At 42.7% G+C, this 27,580-nt stretch overlaps 1 protein-coding gene across 2 annotated transcripts in view; it reads left to right on the top strand.

Annotated features, from left to right (window-relative positions):
- The first annotated feature begins 9,266 nt into the window (after positions 1–9,266).
- The window catches only part of arhgef49 (Rho guanine nucleotide exchange factor 49), a 29,557-nt gene continuing 11,243 nt past the window's right edge, over positions 9,267–27,580 (top strand). Inside the window, exons 1-2 of one of the 2 annotated variants that reach the window (XM_077002722.1) lie at positions 9,267–9,509; positions 26,898–27,037. The gene's annotated coding sequence lies outside the window, so the exon portion shown is untranslated. Of the gene's footprint in view, positions 9,510–19,607; positions 19,872–26,897; positions 27,038–27,580 lie in introns of those variants that run through there. The other variant, XM_077002723.1, reaches the window with a different exon arrangement.

The raw sequence follows: 27,580 nt of genomic DNA, 5'->3' as shown, positions 1-27,580 counted from the left end.
GCTAAATGAGCTAATTGATCTCTGGGTTTCTGTCAATGCCCTGCCTTGCACCTGCAGCCCTCTCTGTTTGAGATAGTTCAATTAGATTGCGCAGGTGCAATTACGGTTGCGTGTGTGAGAACACGACAGGTAAAGCTGCCAGTGTGTGTCTGTGAGCAGTATCTGGCACGTTTGCTTGTGAAAAGTAATTTTGAGGTGTGTGAATGGAAAGTGTGAGTGGTGATAGGCCAAAAGAACTAGGTATGTGTGTGTGTGTGTGTGTGTGTGTGTGTGTGTGTGTGTGTGTGTGTGTGTGTGAGGGAGAGAGAGAAAGAGAGAGAGAGAGAGAGAGGTGTGTGTTTGAATGGAAAGTGTGAGTTGTTGGCCAAAAGAAATGTGTGTGTGTGTGTGAAAGAGAGAGAGAGTGCGTGGTGTGGTCCGGTGTGGTGTGATTGCATGGATGGAAAGTGTCGGGTAAGTGCCAAACAGCAACTCCCAGGAGTGACCTAGTTAAACAAACAATGCAATAACCTACTGTCTCTCATAACTCTTAGTATGTGTCCAATTACACACTCAGCATCCACTTTATTAGAAACAGCATTGTATTATAGTAGGCGTACAGTTCGACTCTATAGCCCATCTGTTGCTGTGTACAGTTGGTACTGTCTACCCTTTAGGCCTCTATCAGTGCTCAGTTTCTGGCCACAGGGCTACTAGCAGTGCCCTGCCCTGTAGCGACACTGACGTGTAAACACTCCAGCACCGCCACTGTGACAGATAAACCTGCACCCACAAACTTCTTAATGCTGTGCTTTGAATGGTCCCCAACCAAAATAATATCCTGTCAGCAGTGGTCCTGTGTTCAGAAACTGTCCAGTGATGAATGAGTCAGAGGGTAAACACACCAAACAGATGGTCTCTGGTCTGTAACTGCACATTATAAAGTGCTCCTGTCAAGCAGGTGTACTTAATAAAGTGTCTTGTGAGGACAGAAGCCAGGTAGGTGTTTCTTATAAAGCAGTCCTAAAAGGCCAGTCTGAGTGAATGTGTGAACAACCTTATTGCAGTTATGACTGAAGAGAGCACAGACTGAATGACTAGCTCACAAAATCTTGTCCAATGATGCAATGGTACTGTCAGTACTGACTGGTTGCCAAGCTACCATGTATGTGCAAAGATCATTATAAACATCTATTCTGTTATAGTGCCTTTGAATAATAGAAAACTGCAGCCAATTCTGTACAAATTCTATAGTGAATTAAAGCCATGCTCTAAGAGCTCAACCATAATGCTGATCTGCACACAGTTGGAAGAGTGGGAGGAAAATATTTGGCTGTATAATTTTCAGCAATAAACTCCCTCTAATGCTGCTCAGCGTTGTGCCCATCTGCTCCCTCTCACACCCTGGTCCAAACCCCCACTCACTCTCATCTGTGATTATCAACCCCTTGCATAACAACAACAACAAAAAAATGGTTTACACCGTCCCAGGGAAGGCTTGGAGATTGCTATCAAGCACTGGATGCTGGCAGGTATTGTAGATATTAGATGAGTACCTGTAAAGAATACCAAAATCATTTTTGTAAGAAAAGCATAACTAAAAAATAAAAAAAAACATCAAACTCACATAAAAAGTGTTGCTGTCATTCAAACACAAAATCTTGAAATACATTCCCAGTCATACTGGCATGCTGCTGTCTGGTGTGAAAATAGAATCTCTTGATTACATCTGATGTCTCTATTCATAAAGAACTGGTGCTATTTAGAGACCCATCTGGGCTCTGACTGGGAGCTTGTGCCATGTGTCTTCATCAGGTGCTGAGTGAGAGCTGCCATCTAGAAGCAGGGCCATAAGAACCCATCATTCATCTTCCCACTCACCAGAAATGACTACAGCAGGGCAGGACAGCTCCCGCATCAGCACCAGCACCAGTACCAGTACCAGTACCATCTCCAGTACCAGTACCATCTCCATCTCCAGCTCCAGCAGTGAAGGATGCAAGACACCATGGGATTAGATGAGGCATTGTAACCAGCTTCTCTTTATCTTTGTCTCTCACACATTCTCTCTCATTCACTCTCACTCACTCTCTTTCTCTTTCTGTCATAAGTCTGATGTATTATTTCCTTATAAAAATAATCCATTTAATCCTTTCTTTTCTTTCCTCCATGGGTGTCTCTCACCCCCTTTTGTGAAACCAGATAATGATACGAGTTAGCTGTGAGATCAGAAAATTAAATATCCGTATTGTTGCTTGGAATGGCACCTGCATTTAACCTTTAAGCACATTTAAGCTTCACATTTAACAGTCATTGTCTGAGGCCATCAGTAACTAATATGAAAACAGATCAGACTACACTGTAATACTTATAAATGCCTTCATAAATACATATGAAACCATCGATTCAATTCCTGCCTTCTGGTGAAAAACATCTGCAAACAGTCCAAACTTCAGGTTGGATCACCCACCGGATGAATGATCTGGAATGATCTAGGAATCATTTGTGTGCCTTTCAAACATGTGAGCAAACTAATAAACACGTAGCAGTGTAATATTGAATATGTGCTAATATGAGCCACCATCAGGCATGACACGTATGACTAAGATCTCTCACTTTCAACATTCTTCAATAGGTTACCAATATTTCTGACAATAAGATCATCTGTAATCAGTATAACTGTTTGCACAGCTCTTTGTGTGAGTGGGAGCAGAGTTGAAAAAGTTTGTTAGAGGAGGCAGAAAGATTTGATCAACAGGAGTGTAAGCTGATGTAATTGAATTTCCCTTAGGATGCACACAGTTGTGTTGCGGCAGTAGTCCATGCATGGCCAGCCAGCCACCGTCGCCAGAGAGACTGCACAACACATCAGACCACGTGGTAAATAGGAGAATCGTTGTGAATCCAGGCAAGACACCGGTGCTCAGTGTTCTCCTCCTAATGGGTTGAGGTGACTGTGGAGTTTTGGGTCCAGGCAGTAGCTTGAAAAGAGAGAAAAGAAGGTGGAACCTCCATCAGAGAATGTTTATTTGACATATACTCCCTATTTTTGGTCATGGGATGAAGGGACTCCACAAGAAAGAGGAAAAAGATGACCAAAGAAAAAGCAAAACAAAACATTTGATAGAGATATTATCAAATGGACTGTTTAGAATGCCATTATCTAAACCATCTTTATTTGTGTGTCACATGTTTTCTTTCATTATGTTTTCTCACATCATACTAATAACACAGTGATTACCAAATGAAGCGCAAAGAATAAATGCAGTAAAATAAGAAATAATACATTTGAATAAAATTATGGAACGTTTAGTTAAATTTTACACACAATTTGGAACAGTATTTCACAGATGTATTGTAGTAGTTTATATTGGTGAAACTGAAGTGTAAACAGGTGCGTGTCTAATAATGAGTGGAGGAGGACCAAGGCAGATGTTGCATGGGGTTCTGGGAGTTGTAGTCCTCCTGGTTGTGCTGCATGACAGTAACACACAGATATACATAAACACATACACATGTACACACACACACACACACACACACACACACACACACACACACACACACATGTACACACACACAAACACACACACACACACACACACACACACACACACAGGTGCACATTCAATCTGTATACAACATCACTACCTTTTCAGATCACACAGACCTAATATCGGCTGTAGGTCATAATAGTCCCAGATACCCTGACTGCCATATCAGTGAGTAGTGGGATGGAGGTAATGATTGAGTACTACTGATCTGAGGTAGGAAAATAAAAGCCCAAACTTTTGTTTTTCTGATGTTTGTCGCCTGTGAAGATCAGGCCAACTAAATCAAATTTCAAACACTGTTCCCTAAGTTTGCAGAGTGAGCATATGATATCCGATCTGTTAAAATGAATCCTTAAGGGTCTTTGACGAATACATCAAAAACCAAATGGGATACAAGAGAAGGTCAAAATTTTAAATATAGACAGATGCATAAAAGAATCTCATTCTTGTCTATCTGTCTATCACCACATTCTCTCTAGGGCAGCAGGAGGGCAAATCCTGATTATTTAATAAATGACGCATAACAGTCATATACATCCACAAAAGCTGGAGCAAATATCTGCATTTCTAAAGCATGTTTCCTCTACCAAGGGAAACACATATGCACGTTTTGCCATGAAGTTACCACAGCCATGGTGCTGTTAGTCACCACCCATCCCATCTCTGTAATTATGGAAACTTGTCAAGGTTTTAAAATGGTAATTGGAGGTTGTCCTTGTAAAGCCTGAAACCCAGCACTGAGCAACCACAGTATTTGGGTCTTCGAGAGAAATGTAGTTGTATTTTCTTCTCTCCCATGCTTTTCTTAATCTCTAGAGCTGTATTGGAGAATGCTCATGCATTAATGTACAGCTTCTGGCTGTTTGAGCTGTAAAATACTCTCTCTCTCTCTCTCTCTCTCTCACACACACACACACACACACACACACACACACACACACAGACTCAGTGGAAAGTTACAAGATATCAGATAAGAGACAACATCTCTCTCACCTGAGGAAAAACAATAAAAAAGAAAGAAAAAAGATGATATCCTAGAGATAAAACTATAGAATTGTTGAAACACACAGACATCTAGGCTTTAGTAAGGGGCCATGGCAACAGTCAAGCCCCCCTGAGCTAACAGACTCCATTAACCATTAATAGGAATGCAAAAACTATTGTTAGAGAGAGATAACTTTGATTTATTTATCTATTCATGTATTCACTCATTATCCATAGAGCACTTATCTACACATAGAAAAGCTGAGAATGTTGCAGTGGTGGAAATTACAACGCTTTCTAAATGAAAATGAAAACCATAATTTTGCAACATGGTGTTTCTGCCACAGTACACATAGCAGTGAGTTGCTGCACTCTTCCTGCGTGAAGGAGGAGACAATGGTCACAGAGACAGGAAAACATGACGCTGTCAGAGCCACTGCACTTCCTGTCAGTCCGATGATGAGGTTGGTCTTTATCTGCCCTAAATATTTCCATCTGCTACCAGAGTGGCAACAATGTCACTCATCCCCTAATGTCTCCTCTTCTCCCTCTCTCCTTCTCTCTCTTTCATTCTTTCTCTCTTTCTCCCTCTCTCCTTCTCTCTCTCTTTCTTCTTCTCTCCTCTCTCTCTTTCTCCCTCTCTCCTTCTCTCTCTCTCTTTCTCCCTCTCTCCTTCCGATAACCTTTCAGCAGGACCATCTCATTCTCTATGCTGTCTCTTTCACTTTGTGTCAGAACAAGATTCAGCGTTTTCGTGTGCACTGAGAACACACCTTTATTTAGAATGAAAAAACACAATATCACAGATTGTCTAACCTCCTTTTCATCCATTTTAGTTTAGTCATTTCAAGACTAGACCTTCAAAAGGGCATTTTTAATATTTTCAGTGATTTTTTTTAATAGTCAGCAGTCAGACTCTTTAGGGGGTGCCTCTGTGTCTCATTAACAATAAAGTGGAAAGAGGTGATTTTCATCTCAATAATGTCTGGTTGACCTAAACTACTGTGTCAAACTATTCAAGGCTATTGCTTTGTATGGGGGAAACACTAAGAGGGCAACAAAACAACCATACTTTAAATGCAGTTTATAAATGTTAATGTTAAGAGAAAATGGCATTTAAAATACATATTTATGCCTCATAAATCTTTTACCATAGGCCACCTGGAATTCAGAGGAGCTGATTATTAGCAGAGCCCATGAGATGCAGCACTACTGTACATTCTAGAAGTGTTGCTAGGATACGCCATTGCCGGCAGAGTCAGGGAGAGTTCCACTGGCTCTGAGCAGCTACAATGGGAAATACAAGCTTGTGAGTATGTGTCCACACACACACACACACACACACACACACACACACACACACACACACACACACACACACACACACACACACACACATGCATATGTGCACACACACACATGCATATGTGCACACACACACATGCATATGTGCACACACACACACACACACACACACACACACACACATACATACATAACTATACACACTGTGAGTTTCAGTCTCTGTGATCATTGCAATTATGGTAATTAATATCATCCTAGCTGTCACTGTAATGCAGACAAGAAAGGTGTCTGATAGAGCAACACCTACTTTTCCAAACCAAATTCATGGGTCTCTTTAAATGAATCTAGGTTAGTTTTTATTTGAATTTTTTCAAAAACACACATCTGCCCAAAATGAAAGTAGCGTAGTCCTGTCTAGTAATAATAGTGAGAATGGTCTGCTTCAAGCTCCTGTCTTCAGCACGTATTAGTTAGCTGCATTCATAGATTTGTACCTTCACAGACTTTAACCAATCTCTCTGAACCAAAGTTCTGACATATCTCAGACATGCAGCGTCAGCAGAGTCAGTGTGGCTTCATCCCATACACACGAACAGACAGCCGGAGTCTGTACTGACAGGGGTTAAAAAGTCACTTGCAGAATGGAAGCGTATTTATAGCTCACAAGTGTAAATCCTCTGAATGTGTCCAAATGCATTTTATATATGGAAAAAGCTGATAAGAAAAGCTAATTTCACTCCATAATTTCCTACTTAAAGCTTTGTTTGTGCATTGCTCTCTTTCTCAGTTTGGACATTAGGCCAACATGAAGGCATCAAGGTGGTACCACAGTAATAGCTGACTGGAACCTTAAATCACCATTAAACAGTGAATGCTAAGGTTTAGTCCAAGAACAATGTTTTATAATGCTAACAACTAATACCATTTTAGCTGAAGCAGTTTTGTATATCACCCTGGATAAAAGCATCTGCTAAATGTAATAAATACAAAATGCAAATTTAAACTTGAGAGAAAGCAGATGGCAATGTAGGATGGACAGTTAGATAAACAGACAAGCTATACCCATCTATTCATTGTCAATCATAAGCAGTTAATAAATGTTATAAATTATGAATAAATGTTAATGAGAAACAAAAAATGTGAACTATTGTTGGACAATTATAAGGTCCACATTTTATTTTTTTTTAGGAATATCAGTTTGCCTGAAGGGCTCATTGGTTACTCCCCACTCCAATACACAAGTATTGTGTATTAAATATACAGTGTCATCGGACTCGTATCACACAGGCTGGCCGAGTCACTGTAAGAAACACAGATGAAAAAAAAATAATGATGGTGATAGCACCCTCTGCAGTTCAGAAGCTAGAATTGCAACAAGGAGCTGAACAAAGGCATTTTATGCGACAGGAACATAAGGGCACCCTGCATAATTACGGGTAATTTCCATAACTGTCTGTACACCACTAACCCACCAAGGCGAGCAAGCAAGGAAACACACAGTCAAATGAATGAAAACACAACTCCTCAACGACTCCGGGTGAATTCTTTTGAAGTTAATCCTTAAACCTAAGCTGCAAAAAACACCACTCCGTCTCTGAGTGAATTCCTTGTTGGAGTAGAGGCTGCTCTGGGCTTGGGGACCATAGTGAGCACATGTCCATCTTTCTCTAAACAGCAGCGCCTCCAGGCTTCTCATAGTCCAGTCGCTCCTGACCCAATGCTGAATTCAGCACAAAACAAATGGCAGTGCTGACTTGGCTGATGACCCTGCAATCATGGCTTGGACCACTGCAAATGATGGCGCACACCATAGGGAGGATGGAAATGATGGCGCACACCATAGGGAGGATGGAAATGATGGCACACACCATAGGGAGGATGAAAATGATGGCGCACACCATAGGGAGGATGCAAATGATGGCGCACACCATAGGGAGGATGCAAATGATGGCGCACACCATAGGGAGGATGAAAATGATGGCGCACACCATAGGGAGGATGCAAATGATGGCGCACACCATAGGGAGGATGGAAATGATGGCGCACACCATAGGGAGGATGGAAATGATGGCGCACACCATAGGGAGGATGCAAATGATGGCGCACACCATAGGGAGGATGCAAATGATGGCGCACACCATAGGGAGGATGGAAATGATGGCGCACACCATAGGGAGGATGAAAATGATGGCGCACACCATAGGGAGGATGGAAATGATGGCGCACACCATAGGGAGGATGGAAATGATGGCGCACACCATAGGGAGGATGGAAATGATGGCGCACACCATAGGGAGGATGCAAATGATGGCGCACACCATAGGGAGGATGGAAATGTCAGGGAGATGCATCAAAGACCTGAATGAGCACCTCTAAGTTCCCCGGGCTCCACCTTCTGGGAAGAAGAAATGTTTAGATTAATGTTCAGATAAATTTGACTTATATATCTATTGAATGTGGACCAGCTGTACTGCAGTCTCTTATGAGATGCGTGCTGAGTCTGGGTACAAGGCCCTATATGAGATAGTGATATTGAGCCAGTGCAACACTGACACATCTGATCCATCCTCACAAGACTGTAGAGATCTAAGGAAGGCCAGCAGAAGGAGAGCCTGCTTTCAATATGGCACTGTACTGTCCTCTCAACCCATTGATCTTCCACACCGCATTTTACCTTGTCTTTCTTTTTTATGTGAAAGACACTGTGCTCTGTGTGACTCTGTGCGACTCTGTATGACTCTGTGCTACAAACATGACTGAGACATGTATTTGCACTAAAGGTCTTGACTGCACCTTACACTATACTATACCAAAGCACACACGCTTTATTGTTTGGTAACCCTATTCCTCGATACTGATACTGTCTACCATGTTATATTTTACTTACTTATCTGATATTGTTGTAAGCTGTAATCGTGTTACACAGGAGAGGCGCACACAAAGGCGTTGTAATTAATTAATACATTAGGAGTTATTTCAGTTTCTGCCACCAGGTGGTGCCAGTTCTCTTAGATGACGCTGGGCAACTCTGCACGTGGTTGCTTTTGACTGTGGTCCATTAAGCATTTTCTAGATTAATCTGTAGCAGTATAAAGGTTTACTGCACTATTGAAGGATTTAATCACAACATAAAGGTACTGAAAATGTTTTCACAAGAAATTAAATCATCCGCATTTTGTTGGTCGCGTAAGCTTTGTTCGCCCGGCCCTATTTATTGTATTTTGAGTTATGGGAACTTCATGCGCTGACGCCCACCGAGTCTTCCTCACAAATCCTGTAGATTACCTCACATACGTTAAATAAATATATAGTCACGACTCTGTGTTGTCTCCCCGTACTCGTACAGACACTAGGAGAGACACTAGTAGAGAGACACCGGGACGGTCCACGTCGTGATGTCTCTCTCTAGCCAATCCGCATGTCCATGTCCGTTTCCTAGGGAACGTAATGGCAGAACCTGATCTTACGGCTACAGGGTGTCTTCATTCGTGCGTGATGTTACCCAGGGGCGTAGTTGGAAACCTGACTGACATACCGTTTACACTCCGTTTACTCTAGTCCAAAACATTAATAATCATTTAGCTGCCGGTCATAAGTGGACAGCGTCTCTAAGCGTGTGAGCTTCCCCTGGTCGGACCTGAGACGGCAGTACGTGGACTTCTCTGAAAATGGAAAGTAGCGTGTAATGTAAGTGGCTGTGAGAATCCCTTTATTCTCCCCCCATTCTCCCCTTATCTCCCCTCATTCTCCCCTTATCTCCCCCATTCTCCCCTCATTCTCCCCTTATTCTCCCCTCATTCTCCCCTTATTGTCAAAGTACACGTACATCAAAGCTGAACATCAGTGTAACTGCATCTTTTGCCATCCATGACTTATTCTGTTTCATTCATTTAGGCTCTTTATGATGTAAATAGTGAGTTGAGTAGCTCAGCGGTGATCTGGTCATATATCGTCCCAGTTGTACAAATAAACTAAATGCAAAAGTCGCTTTGCCCAAAAGAAATCTTCCGAAAGCAGTGCCCTATGTATGTTACTACAAAAGGCTTTATTTCTGCGTGCTCGTCCAATTTTTCAAGTAATCTCACTCACCCATAACAAAACAGCAAAAGAAGAGCGTAACAGCTTATGGTTGACGGTACGATATTGGGGTGCATTTGACCTCTAAAGGCGTCTGCGTTTCCCAATGCAAGAGCCTGTAGCTCCCACGTGACAAAGAGTTTGTAAGGCGTGAGCAAACGGGGGGGGGTGCGAGGTTACTGTTGACAGTGTATACTGGTGTGAAAATGCTATAGCTTGCATATCAGGGAAAACAACATGTGGAGACTAGTTCTCAAACAGTGTAGGTCTGTGGATTTTTGAGGCTACACTGTATTGAAATATTTTCATATAAAAAGAGACACCTTGCTGTAAATTTTGCTTTGTTTGAGAAATAAGAATAAGAGAAATGTGATCTATCCACTTACTGGCTCTGTGTTGACAGACATGACAGACAGTCATTTTAGCTCAGATGAGTTAGAGAGTAAGTTACATGGATTTGAATTAAACAAGTTCACTTTGAATATATTGTCTCTCACCGTCTCTGGCTGTACATCTGAAGAGCAGAGATATCTGGAGTTTCTACTGAATGGAATCTCCTGAAGTAGCAGAAGAGAATTCATACAGCTTGTTTTTGGTGCTATGTTCTATTTTCAGGCAGTTGTGTGGTTTCTCTGTGCTATTGTCAGAGATTTGGGATGTCTCAGGCCAGGTGAAAACTCTGTAGTTTTAAAACAGCACAGTAACCTAGCACTGAAGTCAATGAGATGTAGTCATTTAAAAGTCTGCAGAGTAGAAAGCCATTGACAGGAGTCCTCAAGCTCTGCCCAGCTGATGTGCACTTATGAACATTGAAATGGACTCTTTTAATTTAGGTCTAGACAAACTGTAGTTGTTCTCAATTAAATGATTGGATGAGCTGTGGACATCAGTCTATTGAGGTCCCATTATATAAGCAAGGGTCATTAGAAGAGTCATTAAGTGATTTCAGTTTATGTCTCTTTCCTCTAATGCTCACTGGCCAAGCCAAGCCAAAGTGCAGCTAATTTAAAGTAAGTCAGACCAATTTTTCTCCTAAAGATAATTGAGAAGAGACTTAGAGTTAGGTTAGTATTATCAAGTGGACCAGGAGTATCTCAATAGCTATGGCAACATCATTATAATTTCATATTAAAATTGTAACTTGTCTAGGTATAGGTGGACACATGCATTGTGCCTTCCTATATGTAAAACAAATGTTTGAAATGCTTTTCAGTGATTTTATTATAATCCCCTTTGAGTGACATTTAACATTCATTTAAAATTCAAACCTTACAGTGGGGAAGTCTGTTGTATACTCCCATTTTATTGGGTACACCTGTCCAACTGCTCATTAACGCAAATGTCGAATCAGCCAATATAGGCTGTTCTGAATATTTCAGAAACTGCTGATCTACTGGGATTTTCACGCACAACCATCTCTAGGGTCCGATAAAGAGTAAATATCCAGTGAGTGGCAGTTCTGTGGGCACAAATGGTTCAAGCTGATAGAATGGCAACAGTAACTCAACCAGTCGTTACAACCGAGGCACGCAGAAGAGCATCTCTGAACGCACAGCACGTCGAACCTTGAGGCAGATGGCAGTTCTGAAGGCAAAAGGCGGTCCAACCCGGTACTAGCAAGGTGTACCTAATAAAGTGGCCAGTGAGTGTAGGTTGTTGTAAGTCACGGTTAGCTCAGTCCACAAAGGCAGTGGGATCAGACCAAATAATAATTCAGTTACAGTGCATCAGGCGGACCGCTTTAAATGCCTTAATCTTATGATGCTCAGCGATGCTCTGGTGATGCCCAGTGTTTTCTTTAGTTGGCCAACATGTGCATCCTAAGGTGTAAACGGCATGACCCAGTCCACTCATAATCAGATAGCAAATGAGCTCAGTAGCTCATTAGCTGGGCTCATTAACACCAATTCTGAACTTCATTCTACCATGTGTGAACCCTTCCCTCAAGAATGTTCGTAGAAGGCCCAGCTACAGTTGTGTCATTGTTGGTTAGTGAACTTAATCAATCCTCCAAAGCATACAAATATGCATAGCTATTAGCAGTGATTAGAAAACTTGTTAGTTTCAAAACAAAGCAAAAAATAAAAAGATATAGAAAGCACGTGTACCTGGCCAAGGCCTGTCAGAATCCTCAACAGTGTAAAAACGTGAATGCGACCCTGAATATTGGATTGAAAACTTCTGATTTAAAACACTTGCAGTCAGTGTACCATTCAATGCTAAAATATCAGTCAGTATGTAGTCTAATAGAATAATGTACCAGTTAATATGTGCATTGTTGACTTAGCACAAATGGAACTACCACAGTATCATAAATACTTTAATCAACAAATCAATAAATTATTTTTGAATGAGTATGAATGAGAGGCTACCTTGTTAAGGCACCATGAAAGAAAGGTATAACTTACTACTGCATGTGATATCAGTAACATCCCTTTAGTTAAAATAAATTCAAAATTTGAAAGTTGAAATACAGAAACTTTTCTTACATTACTGCTTACATTATGAAAATAAATAGTAACATGAGTTTGTGGTACCAGCATCAGAGCATGACCATATTGATATGATGGAGACTCCAGAACTAACAATATGACAAGTATAATCGGTACTTGGGATAATTTCAGTGCCTGTCAAAAGACTAAAGGTGAATTTAGGATGGGTGACCTGATGCAAATGTGAACTGAATTCTTCTTGAGATGAACAGAAGCAGCACTCATGGATGACACACACCTGAGTGACTGGACTGCCTTGTTCCTCTGCTTTGTTGAACACCTCTTTTTATTGGCCTACATTCTCAATTTCTACCCTGGAGACTTGCTATTTTTTTTTCTCAAGCGAGGATGACCACCTGTCAGCTGAATAGTCCCAATTGTGTCTGTTAAAAATAGCACCGGCAAACGTAGGGTGATATACGACTCATATCTTTAGCTCTCCCAAAACCAATCATCTAAAGGACATCAGACAAGTGCCAGACTGTGGGTTCATGACTGGGAAAAATTAGAATGTATTCAGTTACGTTCCCTCATATCATAGGATTTTCAGATATGTTATAATTTAGCAGGAAATGTTTGTATTTCACAATGAAGTGATGTATGTTCACAAGGTGCATTCGATTGGTAATTTTTCCTGTTGTTTCAATCATACATATGACTCAATGTTGCAGCTATCTTCTCAAATAATGTATATCTACATGAATAAACAGCAGTGGTTTCTGTTGAGTGAAGAAGGGCAAGATTTGGTTCAGACTCTCTGTCAGTGCAAGCAGTAAACAGGTTTTAAAGGATAGTTTTATTGTAGAATGAATATTAGAATCATTATTCTGCTAGAAGCAAAATCCATGCATCCCTGGGGCTGAAGGGTATAAGGTCAGTTGACAAAAATGCTAATATCAGCACTTAGCATCCACACTCTGCCGATGAAGGAGAGCCCACTGGGAGAAAATTCCAGATGCTCGAGTCAGCTTGCGCCTGCTTCCTGACTCTGGCCTTGCTGAGAACAGACATGGTGCATTGGATCAATATCTTCTGCATGCAAAGCCAGCTACATGTCATGCTGTTGCTCAAAGATGGTTACTGGACAAGTATTGCACATTAATGGATGAAACACAGCCCATAATTGTCACTTCGCACCTTCGTATAGCACTTTTGCGTGTTGTTTTCAACACTTCATCACGTTTATAGCTGCACTACATGTTCAGTGTCTACAAGCACCTCGGAAAATGTACTACAACAGAAGTGTGAATTACTTGATTTACCTAATAAACATTTGACAATGTTGAGCTTCCTCTCCATAGCCCCTGATGTCTCACTAATAACATGCAGATTAGACCCTATGCTAATTAAATCCATCAAAGCCTCGTAGTTGAAGGTATTAGCATATTCCTGAACAAAGAGAATTAAAGACCTTGTCTTAAACAATGCCTCTTTAGTTTGTCAGTAGCTTTGTGACTTCAGCACTGTAGCTGTCAAATATAGTCCAATATTGAAATCCTACCAAAGGCTGAAGGAGAAACTCATGTCTATAAATCATTTACTGCTTCTGTTGGCTCAAAAAGAGTAAATATGCTGTGTGTGAGTCTAGCTGTCAAGCTGCCTTGCCAAGCCTCCTGGGTTTCACTGGCACATTGTGTCCAATTATTAGCAAATCTCAGTAGAGTAAATATCGTGATACATATTGTACATTATGAAAATGGCTTCAGGCACCATGGCACCATGTTGTTGCTGTCTTGCCCACCCCAACTCACAGGCTATGTTTGTATAGATATTTAGCTGTGATGGAGATGGCCCATTAGAAGCATGGTTCTGGTGTTGGAGAGGTCTATTAGGACCATGGTTCTGGTGTTTGAGAGGGTTATTAGGACCATGGTTCTGGTTTTGGAGAGGTCTATTAGGACCATGGTTCTGGTTTTGGAGAGGGCTATTAGGACCATGGTTCTGGTGTTGGAGAGGGCCCATTAGGAGCATGGTTCTGGTGTTGGAGAGTGATATTAGGACCATGGCTCTGGTGTTGAAGAGTGCTATTAGGAGCATGGTTCTGGTTTTGGAGAGGGCTTTTAGGAGCATGGTTCTGGTTTTGGAGAGGGCTATTAGGAGCATGGTTCTCCCACAGATCTCATTTCACTGATACTCCTGACAGCTCCCAGAGGCCCCTTGCCCACAATTAGTCATATGTCCCTTTTGCAACAGTCACTCAACAAGGAGTCACTCTCCAGACTGATTGGTCTTGATTTGGAAAAGCATTGTGGATGTCACCTATTTGTTGATATGGTTTTCTGTATATATAACCTGTGAGACAGACTAGTATACACTGTTCAATTATTCAGTTATTCTATCAGCATGCATACCTCCTATAGACAATCAATGTCATTATAAAACTGAGATGCATGTGATAGGTTTTATAGCTCTGATATGATCCACTAGGGTTCTCTGGGCAGTGTGGATAATATGCATGCTGCCAGATGTCTGCCATGATTCATCTGCTCTTCCCGTGTAAAAGAGCTCAGCAAGCAAAATAATTCAGGTCAGAATACTTGCTGTGTTTGGTAAGCGCTGGGTACATCTCACTGAAGTAGGTGAAGTGGTCCAGAGTTTAGGAAGCAGGGATTGTCAGTCTGAGATCTGAGCGAGCCTCCCGGCACTGTTTCTGCTCTGGGGTGCGTTTAATAATATTTGCCAGACACATGCGGGTCCTTCTCCCAGCCCTGCTGAGGCCGTGTGCAGCTTCTGTGGAGCGGAGCGTTTAACAGGCCCTGCTGGGCTTTGGTTCCTGTTTCTCTACCAAATACAGAGGTGATTGAATAACCTGGTTCATACTGCATTCTCAATTTGCTGCTTTCTTAATTTTATTATTTTGTACCTTGCGCTCAAGAGAACACTCCTGTAGAACATTCTTTTGCAGTTAAATGAAAACTGGTTGGCTTTGGCAACACAATGATAATTCTGAAGCAGAAATGATTATGAACAATTTTTGGACTGTTATTTTATTTCATTTGTGGTTACATTTGTATATGATTATTTAGCACTGCTTCTTTGAGGTTTATTAAGGTGCTTCAATAAAATAACGAACGTGCCTTCAAAAAGCAGGTTTGTATGCTATGTATAATAGACAGATAATAGACTCATCCCAGCCTGTTGGCTTTACTCTGCTGAATAGCCCATGGCTCCCAGCTCCTATGCACTTAATATTCAGCACTCATTATTCAGAATTGTCCTGGTGCTTGATATGCTCTGAAAGGACTTGTTAAGCCTCTGCTTTGTTGTGTAAATACTCATGCTTCAGAAGCGGCACCTATTTACCATAAAGATGACTTTGTCTGAATTTCCGATTAATGGCATATTTTATCTCGCTGCTCCCAACCCTTAGCAATTAAAGGCGTCACATGACAAATATGGACAATTTCCTGTGCTACTCTTCCACTGAGGGGGTGGGGGAGGGTGTTAATGTTACCTGTGGTAAATCTCTGTAGAAGGATCTGATTAAGTCATTGACGTTTTATCACTGGTGGTGAAAGGATCTCTGAGGGCATTGTCCTGGTTTACTGCACAGCCTAGTCTAGAGTCACTCAAAATGCAAGTCTATCCTAAAGTAATCTTTAGTTAAATGAGCAGAATACAGTGTTACCAATGCAAAATCAAGATGGCAAAAGAAAGTGAGGGAGAAATGGATTGTGTGGGTGGTAGAAATTATAATGCTTTCATTTGACCCTGAAGTCCAAGTGCCTGAGCATATTTTTAGAGCCCATTTCCTCAGATTGCTCCTGCTCTGGAAACGCTCGAGACAGCCGACCCGAGTCCCCAGCATTCGCCTGCTGTGACGTAGGAGAAAAATGTGGGACAGGCTGATGGTGCACACCCCAGCCTCCACACAGCACAGTCACACCTGTATCTCGACGCGGCCCCTGCCACACTCATCTAATGCACCTTCCTTTGGGAGACAGTGGCAGGATTATACTGGGTGACACACACACGGCTGTGTTTGTGTCTTTAAAACCATCTTCATCATGATGCGTACATAGACGGCTTACTCGCAGCGCGAGGTCGGATGTGCGCAACGTTTCGCTGTCTCCGTATTTGTGTCAGTGTGTTTGTCCTGCATTGCTGTCCTTCTATTGTCACTCATCTTGTGTCTCGAAGGTTTGTGTCTCTGTTTCTCATTGCCGCAATCGCAAAGGATGTAGCCCACATTCTCTCCTGTAAGCCAAACCAGTGCTGTCCATTCTTACAGCATCTTCTGTATCGAGGTAAACCTGTAGTCCCCATCTCTGTAACAGGCAAATTCCATGTTGTATTCTGTGACATTGACAAACAGTGCATATCCTTCTCTGGGAGTAGCACTATCCATTGTCTGGCATTGCTAATGCAGCAGAGTGTGACTGAGATGGTCATTCTTTGATTAGTGCCAAATGACCACTACATTTTATATTTATTTCTTTCATCAATGAAAGACATTGAAATAAAAAAGCAGTTATATTGTACGCTCTTTCAAAAATTAAAATACATTCCATTTATTGTAACCAGTTTGCTTTGAATTAAGCACATTTCTGATTTACAGGCTGCGTTCCTCACATCACCTCCATCACATGCTGATTCATATGAATTTCCAAATATAGAAATGCACCAAAAAAAGAACAGAGGGGCTTTTTTCATGTCCAGCCGTGGCTGCCATCGGCGGGGTATAAATGATTAAGGTTGTGGTGGGGTCCTCATGAATTAGAAATGGCCGAGTGTCGGGCAGGGCGGCCTGGCTGTGGAGCTAATGGGCTCCCTGCAGCCATGGGGCAATCAGTCCCTCATCTCACCACCCAGCTCCATAGCCCCCAGGGGGGTGGAGCAGGCGGAGTCTGCTGCATCTCCGTGAAATGCGGATCAGTTTAACGGCATTTCCGTCTATTGATAAATGCATGTTGGTATTTGTTTATTTTATCTGGACTCTTGGTTAACCGCTGGTGTGAAATGGTCTTGCTTTGTTTTTGTCTTTGAATTCCACTGAGGTTGATCAAGCCAAGTTGTTATTAGTACTTGTTCTGCACTGTGCCTTTTCACAGTCGTAAATCTGTTGAAACATGAGAGGGCTCCAATGAGTGTTTGATGGTTGATGCATTTATTGGCTTCTGGATAGATAAACTGAAACGTCTAGACAGGACTGCGGGAGCTGCTAAACCATTTGGAGGCTGCCTGTGTATAGAGTCACTAGTCATGTTTACCTATCACTTTAAATATATTTTAGTTAAGATTTATACTGTAACTCATACTCAACATAGCATTAGTCATTTTCCAGTGAAGTCAATAATAAATGTTTCGTAGTACACATGAGTCTGTCTGCGGAGGCTCACCTGCCATAGTGGATCGCTGACTTCGGGACCGACTGGTGGAATACCCAGTGACTGGTGGAATACCCAGTGACTGGTGGAATACTCAGTGACTGGTGGAATACCCAGTGACTGGTGGAATACCCAGTGACTGGTGGAATACCCAGTGACTGGTGGAATACTCAGTGACTGGTGGAATACTCAGTGACTGGTGGAATACCCAGTGACTGGTGGAATACTCAGTGACTGGTGGAATACTCAGTGACTGGTGGAATACCCAGTGACTGGTGGAATACCCAGTGACTGGTGGAATACCCAGTGACTGGTGGAATACTCAGTGACTGGTGGAATACCCAGTGACTGGTGGAATACTCAGTGACTGGTGGAATACTCAGTGACTGGTGGAATACCCAGTGACTGGTGGAATACCCAGTGACTGGTGGAATACTCAATGACTGGTGGAATACCCAGTGACTGGTGGAATACCCAGTGACTGGTGGAATACTCAGTGACTGGTGGAATACCCAGTGACTGGTGGAATACCCAGTGACTGGTGGAATACTCAGTGACTGGTGGAATACCCAGTGACTGGTGGAATACTCAGTGACTGGTGGAATACCCAGTGACTGGTGGAATACCCAGTGACTGGTGGAATACTCAGTGACTGGTGGAATACCCAGTGACTGGTGGAATACCCAGTGACTGGTGGAATACTCAGTGACTGGTGGAATACCCAGTGACTGGTGGAATACCCAGTGAATGGTGGAATACTCAGTGACTGGTGGAATACCCAGTGACTGGTGGAATACTCAGTGACTGGTGGAATACCCAGTGACTGGTGGAATACCCAGTGACTGGTGGAATACTCAGTGACTGGTGGAATACCCAGTGACTGGTGGAATACCCAGTGAATGGTGGAATACTCAGTGACTGGTGGAATACCCAGTGACTGGTGGAATACTCAGTGACTGGTGGAATACCCAGTGGCAGCTCAAAACACTGAGGGGTCAGGGGACCTGGCGGATGTCAGTTTCATGCCTAGCTCCAGCAGGAGGTAGGTAGGGTGTGTGGTAGGCAGGGGGAGAAGATTAAACCCCCACCACACATGACTTGGCCATGCCAGCCACTGCATACTGTAATTACACTACTCTGTTGATTCAATTTGAAAACTGTCCCATGGAGCTCCCAAAGAATGACGCAGTGTTGTTTTGGTGTTTTGGTACATTCCAAAGGCATGCTTGATGCTTACTGAACATTTTTTATTACTTTTACAAAGAGCACATGAATTCCTCCTTAATGTTGTACTAGAGCGGATTTCCTGTTAGCTCCATTATGCAATATAAAGTTACCCAAACGTGATGTATTTCAGTTTAAGATTAGTTATTCATTACTGTCAGACAGTGGCATGGCGCACCGGAAAAGTGTGCTCAGCATCTAATTTATAGGACGAAGGGGCCGGTACATCATTATCAGCCCGTGTAATTAAATGGGGGTGTAATGACAAGGAATTAAACATTTAAGACATTGAAACATTGCCAGAAAGATGTACCAGCACCCGTCCCATTTTATGGTAGCATGTTAAGACTACAGGTGTGCAGTATTGGGTTGTTATGTACACAGTTTCGAAGGTTTGTCCAGCAGAAAAGATGAAAAGTGCAGAAAACAAGGAATCCCCTCTTGGGAGAGCAGGTGGGGGAGAGAGAGGGCGGCTGTGTCTACGAGGTCCTCTTGGACAACCTTGTGTTTCTCTGGTTCCCATGCCAACAGCGAGTGGAGTATTGGAGCATGCTCAGTGAGGAGCCTTCTGCTGTAACAATAGCAGGGGAAGCTGAGAGGGCTCACATGCTGATCTTACACCAGAGTGGAATAGACCTGCCTCTCTCTCTCTCTCTCTTTCTCTCTCTCTCACTCGCTCACTCTCTCTCTCTTTCTCTCTCTCTCTCTCTCTCTCTTTCTCTCTCTCTCACTCGCTCACTCTCTCTCTCTTTCTCTCTCTCGCTCGCTCTCTCTCCCTTTAACCTCCATGGTGTGTGAACGATGCATTTCTTCAGGCTTCATTTTGCATTTTAGTGTCCCATTTGCCTTGGCTGCTTGCTGGATAAGTAAATGGACCCAGATAGCAGTTCTGGATGACACTTGCTGAATTATTTGAACTTCTGAAGCAGGTATTTTAATGTTTATTCAGGTTTCAGTTTTTATTCTTGATTACAGTGTGCTTGTTAACTGTGATGAGGAGTGATGCTGTCTAATTTAACTTCTACTATTCATTACATTTTACCATTGTTGTTTTCATTATTTGAAGTGTTTATAAGGTGTAATGTGTGCATGATTTTTGAAAATACTCACACTTGAGAAAAATATGATTTGGACATTCTCGCTTAGCACAAAGAAAAAGAAGGGAATAGCAAGAGAGGGAGGGAGAGATAGAGAGGGAGAAGGAGAGAGAGAGAGAGAGAGAGAGAGAGAGAGAGAGAGAGAGAGAGAGAGAAGGAGAGGAGCTGAACATGACTATAACCATTCAGCATTGTCATTTGATCTTTGCTGTGAGTTGTGCAGTAGTGCCTCACTGACCCACCTCTGAGTTGTCGTGGTGATGGGAGGTGAAGGGTCAGACTGTTGTCAGACTCGCCCAGTTCACTGCAGCCCAGTATTTCCCAGTCCCAGCCTCTCTGGAGAGCTAGCATGGGCTTTACTGAAACAGCTCATTGATGTGTGTGTGTGTGTGTGTGTGTGTGTGTGTGTGTGTGTCATGTTCTAGATCAGGATACATTGCCAGGTTGCTCCTGCTATAGTGTGGTCCGTTGACACTCCGGGGGGAGTGTCTGGCACACGTGGGCTAAACCCCCTTGTTGCGGTTCTCTCTTGAGGACGAAAGCTCTCAATATTTCACTCTGTAAGACTGAGGGAAGCAGCGTACAGGAAATTGGGAAATAAATTGAGCTGACACTATCTGATTTGCATACAGGAGCATCAGGCTGGCACTAGCGGGAGGTGTAGAGGTTGGGTGGGCTTCGGGTCGCCATGCGGAATTTATTGCTCCATTCCTGGCTAAGGAGTTTCACGTAGTTATTTAGGCAACTGCTCATAATGAATCCCTATAAATCATTTGTCACACTGTGTAGAGGACTCTTCACCAACTGCTTGATTGGAAGCGTTTCCTGGGTTGCCTTTAAGCAGTATGTGAACACTGTATCTGAGTGGAGCAGGGATCTCCTGTTCTCTTGCATTTCTCTTTTGAGCTGACAATGCGTTTTTCACAAAGACCACAAGCATGGGCTGCCCCTTATCAATTATGTCTGCTAAACCTTGTTTACTAAGAAGATGCCACTCGTTCTTGATAAGCGTTAGTGAGCTTTGAGGTTACATGCTTAGTTCAGCACACAGCTAACCAAATCTTAATTATGTTATCAGCTGGGGGGAGAATGAGATTACAGGGAATATGGGATACTGGCCTTGCTTGGACTCGCATGCTATTAATTAGTTGCAGGTCCCAGCTGTGATTTTGAGTATTGTAGGAGCTTTTACACCTTTAAATAACACCTAAATAATCTTGGACTGATCATCATTCCAAGAAATGCAACTCCTGTGCTTTCAAACTAAACATTTTAAGCATTTTCTTTTTTCATTTTTAACTTTCTCTTTTAATATTGATAATAGTTATTAGTACAACTGATGTACAAGTGGAATGCCAGTGTTACACTGAGTCTGTCTAATATTTGAGTATCCAGTGATCGTCTGTGTTGCATTTAGATGCTGACTAAATCCTCTGGAAATGGATGTCTGTGGCGGGAGGTGTCTGTGGCCCTCTCTTGGATGTCTGTGGCAGGAGGTGTCTGTGGCCTCCCTTGCCCAGTTGGGGAGAGTTTTCTCCAGCAAAAGGTGCTCTTGCCTGGAGGACATGCTGACGATGGTGGATCAATTGCTGCTCCCTTTCTCGGGTCTCCTCATTCCTAATCCCCCTCCTGTCCCCCCCCCCCCCCCCCCCCCCCCCCCCCCCCGGCTGAAAGCCCATTACCGACTCTGCCGGATCCCAGCAGGGCTCAGGCAACTTCGTGCACGACTCCCCCAATTTGATCCCAGACCAACAGAGGGCGGGTGGCCGGGTGGCCGAGTGCACCTGTGCACTTTCGAACGCCGATCGGTGGAAGGGACCCCGAGGACGGGGATGTTGGGAGGGTCTTGTGTCTTGCTCTCTGCGGACAGTTATTGAAGCTGACACTGAGCGACGGGACAGCTGAGGTGCACTGCTTGGCTTCCTGTCGTCCTAAAACCCTGCTTGACCACAGGCGAGGGGAGAGGGGGGCTGGGACCAATCTGATGAAAACGTGCACAGGATTGTGCTTAATGCTTCTGCTTCTTCACTTTGGTGTAATGTGGGCGTTTCTACTGTAGTGGTGACCAAAAGCAAATCTTCCTGGTGTAGCTAACTGCTCTTGAATTATCAGGACAGGTGGAGTTCAACAGTTACATAGCGTGTCCTCACTTAAAAACTCAGGCATGGATTAGTAGGGTCTTAAAGCATTGGTTTAACAGAGTCTGTCAGTATCATTAAAGAGACTGGAGATTGTAAGAATATATGACTAGAACAGAATTTCATGAGACGGTGTGGGTGGATTAAGCGCTAAACTGTCTGTAATAGGTGGAGTGAGTGATAGCTGCAGTCCTTAAATAGCGTGGCTGCTGGCTTCTTTCTCTTCTCTCCCTCTCTCTCTCTTTTGCATGTCTATCTGTCAATCTCATCCCCAGTGATGAGTGAGTCACCTAACCATCTGGTCCTCACTGCAGTCCTGCCTTATTACCAGTTTTGTTTATCAACAGTGCTCCTCTCCTGAGACTACCTGTTCTTTTCTCCTCTTTCCATCATCCCCCTATCTTATGCTGTTTTTGTTCCTCTGAGCTCTCTCCTCATTCTCCTGTTCTCCTCATTCTCTTGTTCTCCCTCCTCCTGCCTTTATCTCTCACCTATATTCATCTCCACCTTTCCCTATTGTCTTTCATTGTCCTAGGTGCATTTCTTTCAATATAACAATTCTATCTCTCTCTCTCTCTCGCTCTCTCTCTCTCTCTCTCTCTGTATGTGTGGTCATTTACACAGAGAGTGTGTCTTGTCTACGTATCGTGTTCATTTCAGTGATCTACTTCAGGAGAAATAGCATTCTGAGCTGTGGTCGCTCCCTGAACCATTAGTGTAAAAGGCAATTATCATGCCATTTCATTACCCAACTAACAGGTTACATCAACAGAGGCCACCAATGTTTCAAATTTCAAAGCATTTCAGTGTTACATAAACAATGTTCTTTTCCATTGCTATGAAAGATTTCTCTGCCTTGACCATATGCTATTTTGGTTGAGTGTTTTGTGTCTAGGGCAGCCAGACATCACAGAGTCAATAGCTGAGATAGACACAAAACTTTAGCCCAGTTTCCTGATAAGGCTCGAGTCATTGCTGTTGAAATGGAGGCTATTTAGGATCACTCTGTGTTTTCTGGGTGAACTGGTGTGGTAATGATTTTGCTCTGTAGCAGCAAAGTTATTAATACTTTGTTGCCTTGCACCCAAAGAGATTCCCTGTCAGCGTGTCTTATCATGGTTTAGCACATTTCCATGGTTTAACAGGGCTTAAAATGCAGACAAATATTTTTTTATGAAAAACTGTGGGGCAGTGAACATTTCTTCACTTCATCGGTTGTCTTCATTAATTATTAGTAGCAACACAGGGGCATTCTGAAACATTTACTGTACAGACTTGAGTTACAAGGAGAGTCATGGCCTTTTCTGTACCACGACCCAACTACTCTGAACATCATGAGGGCCATGGTGTGAGTGCTGTTTGACCCTTGGGATAGACATGTGTGGTGTGAAGATATGTTCGCACCTTGATGTCTTGATGTTAGCATTAATGCATTTATTAAATGATTACACAACTTATGTTCACAATATATTGAGCGTTTAAATACACTGGCCGTATGTATGTTTAATTTCCATTTACATGATTTCATTTACAAGAACATTTCAAGATAGTTTGCACAATTTTCAAATAAAAACTGGATAGTAACATAAAAATTCATAATGCATAATAATGAATAATAGTGTATTTTGTCAGTATGATAAAATTTAAAAAAATTAAAAATGTCATATTTGTAAACATTTAATTAAAAATATTTATTTTACTTAAAAGTACCCATGTCCTCAGTGTCCAAATTATTAACAAACCTCAAAAAACATCAAAATTCCAATATATTCATATCCTGCACCACTGAAATGTTTTGAAAGTATTGTTATCATTATGTTTCTTGCCATATTGCCCACCTCTGTCCTTATTTGCGTTTTAGGCCATTGTCATACACCAGTATGCATCTGTGCTGTGCACCATATGCTTTAGCAGTACTTTGCCCCCCTGAAGCAAACTCCAGGCTTTGCTGGTCTTGTGAATCCCCCTGGTGTGGAGGCTGTCTCATCCTGCTTTAATGCAGCGTGGGTGTCGATGGCTTGCCCGGTGTTGGCGGAGGACTCCTGTACTGTGCTGACAGGGAGTGAAGTGCATCCCCAGGTCATTAGGAGGCCTGCATCTACTTACGCAGTCTCGAACTCCCTCAACCCTGAGTGTCTTTAAAAAGTGGGCCTTGCTAACACCTCTCAGAGCGACTCTGTCAAACTGAGAGCCGGATGAAGGGTTTCAGTGTACTTGCTATTTGTCAGCTGTGCTCGTCGCAGGTATCGTGTTGTATGCACAAGCACGTGCGTTTTCCTGTCGTTTTTTTTAAATTGTATTAAGCTTTTTATTGTATTAAGACTTCCAAGTTGCAGAAGGGAATTTGGAGTGCTGTGCTGTTTCCCAGCTAAATGATTAAAGATAAATTAACTATTGAAGATTGTAGTTAACTAACCTAAAATAACTTGAGGTAAACACCCAAATGATCAAAATAAGCTTTATTTTAAAAAGCTGTCACTGAGTTAAGGCTTAATTAGGTTTGATCAGGATATGATGAAATCTTGAGGATTATGCCACATGGGCCAATATGTACTGACAACAAAATGGCCACCTAGGTTTCATACGTAGCACATAGGCTGTTTTCATAGCAACTGTGTCTCAACAGATCATTTACACTGAGAGGAAGAGAACAGCTAGCACCAGAGGTCTGACCAAGTCCGACTATTTCCTTTGTTTTTGTACACCTTTGCCTGGTCCAGCAGGTGTAGTTCTGGGAAACGGACCACTCACATGGAGGCGCAAATTGATGCCATCTCCCGAAAACAGCAGCATGAAGTGGTAGAAAGCGGTTTAACTTGTTTGCTTGAGCCACCTACTGTGCTTCAGTGGAAGTGTGGCTGGGGATTTAGCGCTGAGTGTGATGACTGTGTTTCCTGTCAGCCACGTTGCCATGGCCGTGCATTAGCAAGCCGTCACTGAGAGCGCTCTCCCCGTCACAAGCTTCGGAGTGGCGTCTCACCTTGCCTCTGCGCCACCGCCCCGCTGGGATGTGCTATGCGCTGAATTACTGAGGCAGAAGACCTTCTGACCACCTCTGTGCTTGCTCCACTTTCTCGGAAACGTCCTTGGAGTTGCTCGTGTGGAGCGTCCACACAACACCGGCTCCTCTGGCTCTTGTGGTGAAACTGTTAGCAATCCCTTAGGTACAACATGTGGTGGGTAGGGCAGTCATTGGTGAAGGCTCACGGATTCTCACCAACCAGAAAAATGTCTGTTGTTCTGTAGTGATTAGAGTACTTCCCACAAAAGTACCATTTTGTGTCTTTTCTGTTTTGTAATGGGAATGGGAATCCAATCCAGTGTGGAGAGAGGTATTTTGTGAGTATGTGTGAGAAAGTGTGTGGGTGAGTGTGTGAGAGAATGGATCTAAGTGGAGGGTTTTTTTTGCTTGTTTCATATAATTGTCACACCTGGGATTTTGTAAAGGAATCTGGAGATATGTTGTAATGAGGTGCTATATCATTAGCACATCATTATTGGCTAAGTACTCGGAATATGTGTTTGTGTGTGTGTTTTGTGTTTCCACTGGCTTCCAGTCCCGGCTTTGTCTGAATACCTTTCTGTTACAGACTCTCTCACATAAAACCATTTAAACCATGTTGACACAGGCACAAGTGTAGAATTCTCCATAACGAGTTGAGACTGAAGTGAGGGTAAAGGTGAGGGGCTACATGCTCACATGTCACACAAGAGAAACGTGACTGAGGTAGGATCTAGCCCCCAATTAGTTTTACACAGCCGTCTGCCTGAAATTCCATGACCACACAAGATTGTGATTGTCTTTTCTTATACACCTATTCAAAGCCCATGAAGGAGAGATAATGTGTATTGTCATTTTGTATTGTTTACACTAGGATGGGAGATGTGAGAGTGTGTCACAGAGAAAGCACTCCTCTTTGCCCTAAACCAGCCTGTTACTGTCTCCAGAGCTCAGAGTAACAGGCACCATTCACAGGGGTCCTGTCCCTCGGCTGTGTCTCGCTAGAGAGGGTCATGTATCACAGACACACTTTGAACAGAAGCTGCTGACTCGGCCATGTACCCTACCTGTTCTGCCTGTGATGGAAAAAAATGGGAAAGTAGCCCAGGCAGAAAGGAACCGTTTGTCAACGACAGACTGCTCCTCTCAGAGGTCAGAGGTCAGAAGCTGTCTGCCTAAGGAAGAAGTAAAATGACATTCATTCAAAAGTCACCATCACTATGTTTCTATTTATTTATTTATTTTAAACCTGCTCTGCAGACAGTTTGTGTCAGTTTTCAAGTACACGGAATAAAATGTGTGCCGTGTAAACTGGAGCTTTGGATGACAGTGGCTTTTCGAGACAGTGTCTGGTATATTAATGTCTTTGTTCTTTGGTGGGTCAGGTGGTTCTTAGCCATGGTAGTGTCAGGACTTGTATCACTGTTGATTGTGAGGGTGCCAGCCTGCACTACAGCAGCTCCAGTTTTTACATACAACCATTTGGATTTGAGCTATTATTATTAATGTATCTTTTACCCAGGCAACCAATTTTTTTTTATTATCTACTTGTTTGACAGACTGTGTTTGCAGCTAAATTCCAGTGATCGGTGTAGTCTTAAGTACTATCCACTTGAGAAACTGCAAGAGATAATGCTGAGAGCATTAAGAGATTGTTCTGAGAATTGATTTTCTTATTTTTAGAGGCTTCTATTGATGGTTTTGTCTTTTTTCCTCCAGACGTTTGTGCAGTGCCAGATTTGTGGATGGTGTGTCTACTTCGAAGCCCAAACCAGCAGCGGGCAGGTGGAGAACAGCTCGTGAAGTTGTGCCTGAACCAAGCGGAGTAAAAGTGCACACAGAAACCTGATTAACATGGGGTAGGTTTTTTATGTGGCCATTATGGCTAACCTACAGATATGGCATGCATTCTCATAATACAAATACATAATACAATTCCTAATATGTCAGTCTTGAATAAACTTAATCACACTTAATAATGCATTTTTTGTATCAGGGATGTAGTAATTTATTATGGATGTTTGATATACAGTCACTAACCTTTCTTCCCCTGTCAGGTTGTTTTTGGAATATCCCTCCCGCTGTCACTCTAAAAAAAGGATTTGGCAGTGATAGCCCTTGCAAAAGCTTATTATAGCTGAATGGGCGCCTTCCTCCAGTGCGTTACTGTGCATCTGTGGCAGTTTGTTTCAAAAAGCAAAACGAGCATCTGCCTGTCTGTCACAGACAGAGCTATCGTCGTGAGCGATGTGTGTGCTCATTAGCCAAGCGCCTTATGCTAATGGAGTGTGTGTTTCTTCACGCGTCAGCGGGTTTCTCAAGCTCAGCCCGTGAAAACTCTGGCTTCTGTCATGTAGTTTACTGAACGGCAACCTGCTCTTCCAACAAGATAAATATCGTTT

This window comes from Brachyhypopomus gauderio, chromosome 4, assembly GCF_052324685.1.
Source record: "Brachyhypopomus gauderio isolate BG-103 chromosome 4, BGAUD_0.2, whole genome shotgun sequence".
Lineage (NCBI taxonomy): Eukaryota > Metazoa > Chordata > Actinopteri > Gymnotiformes > Hypopomidae > Brachyhypopomus > Brachyhypopomus gauderio.
The sequence above is the reverse complement of the archived record's forward strand: the minus strand, read 5'-3'. Positions and strand labels throughout refer to the sequence as shown.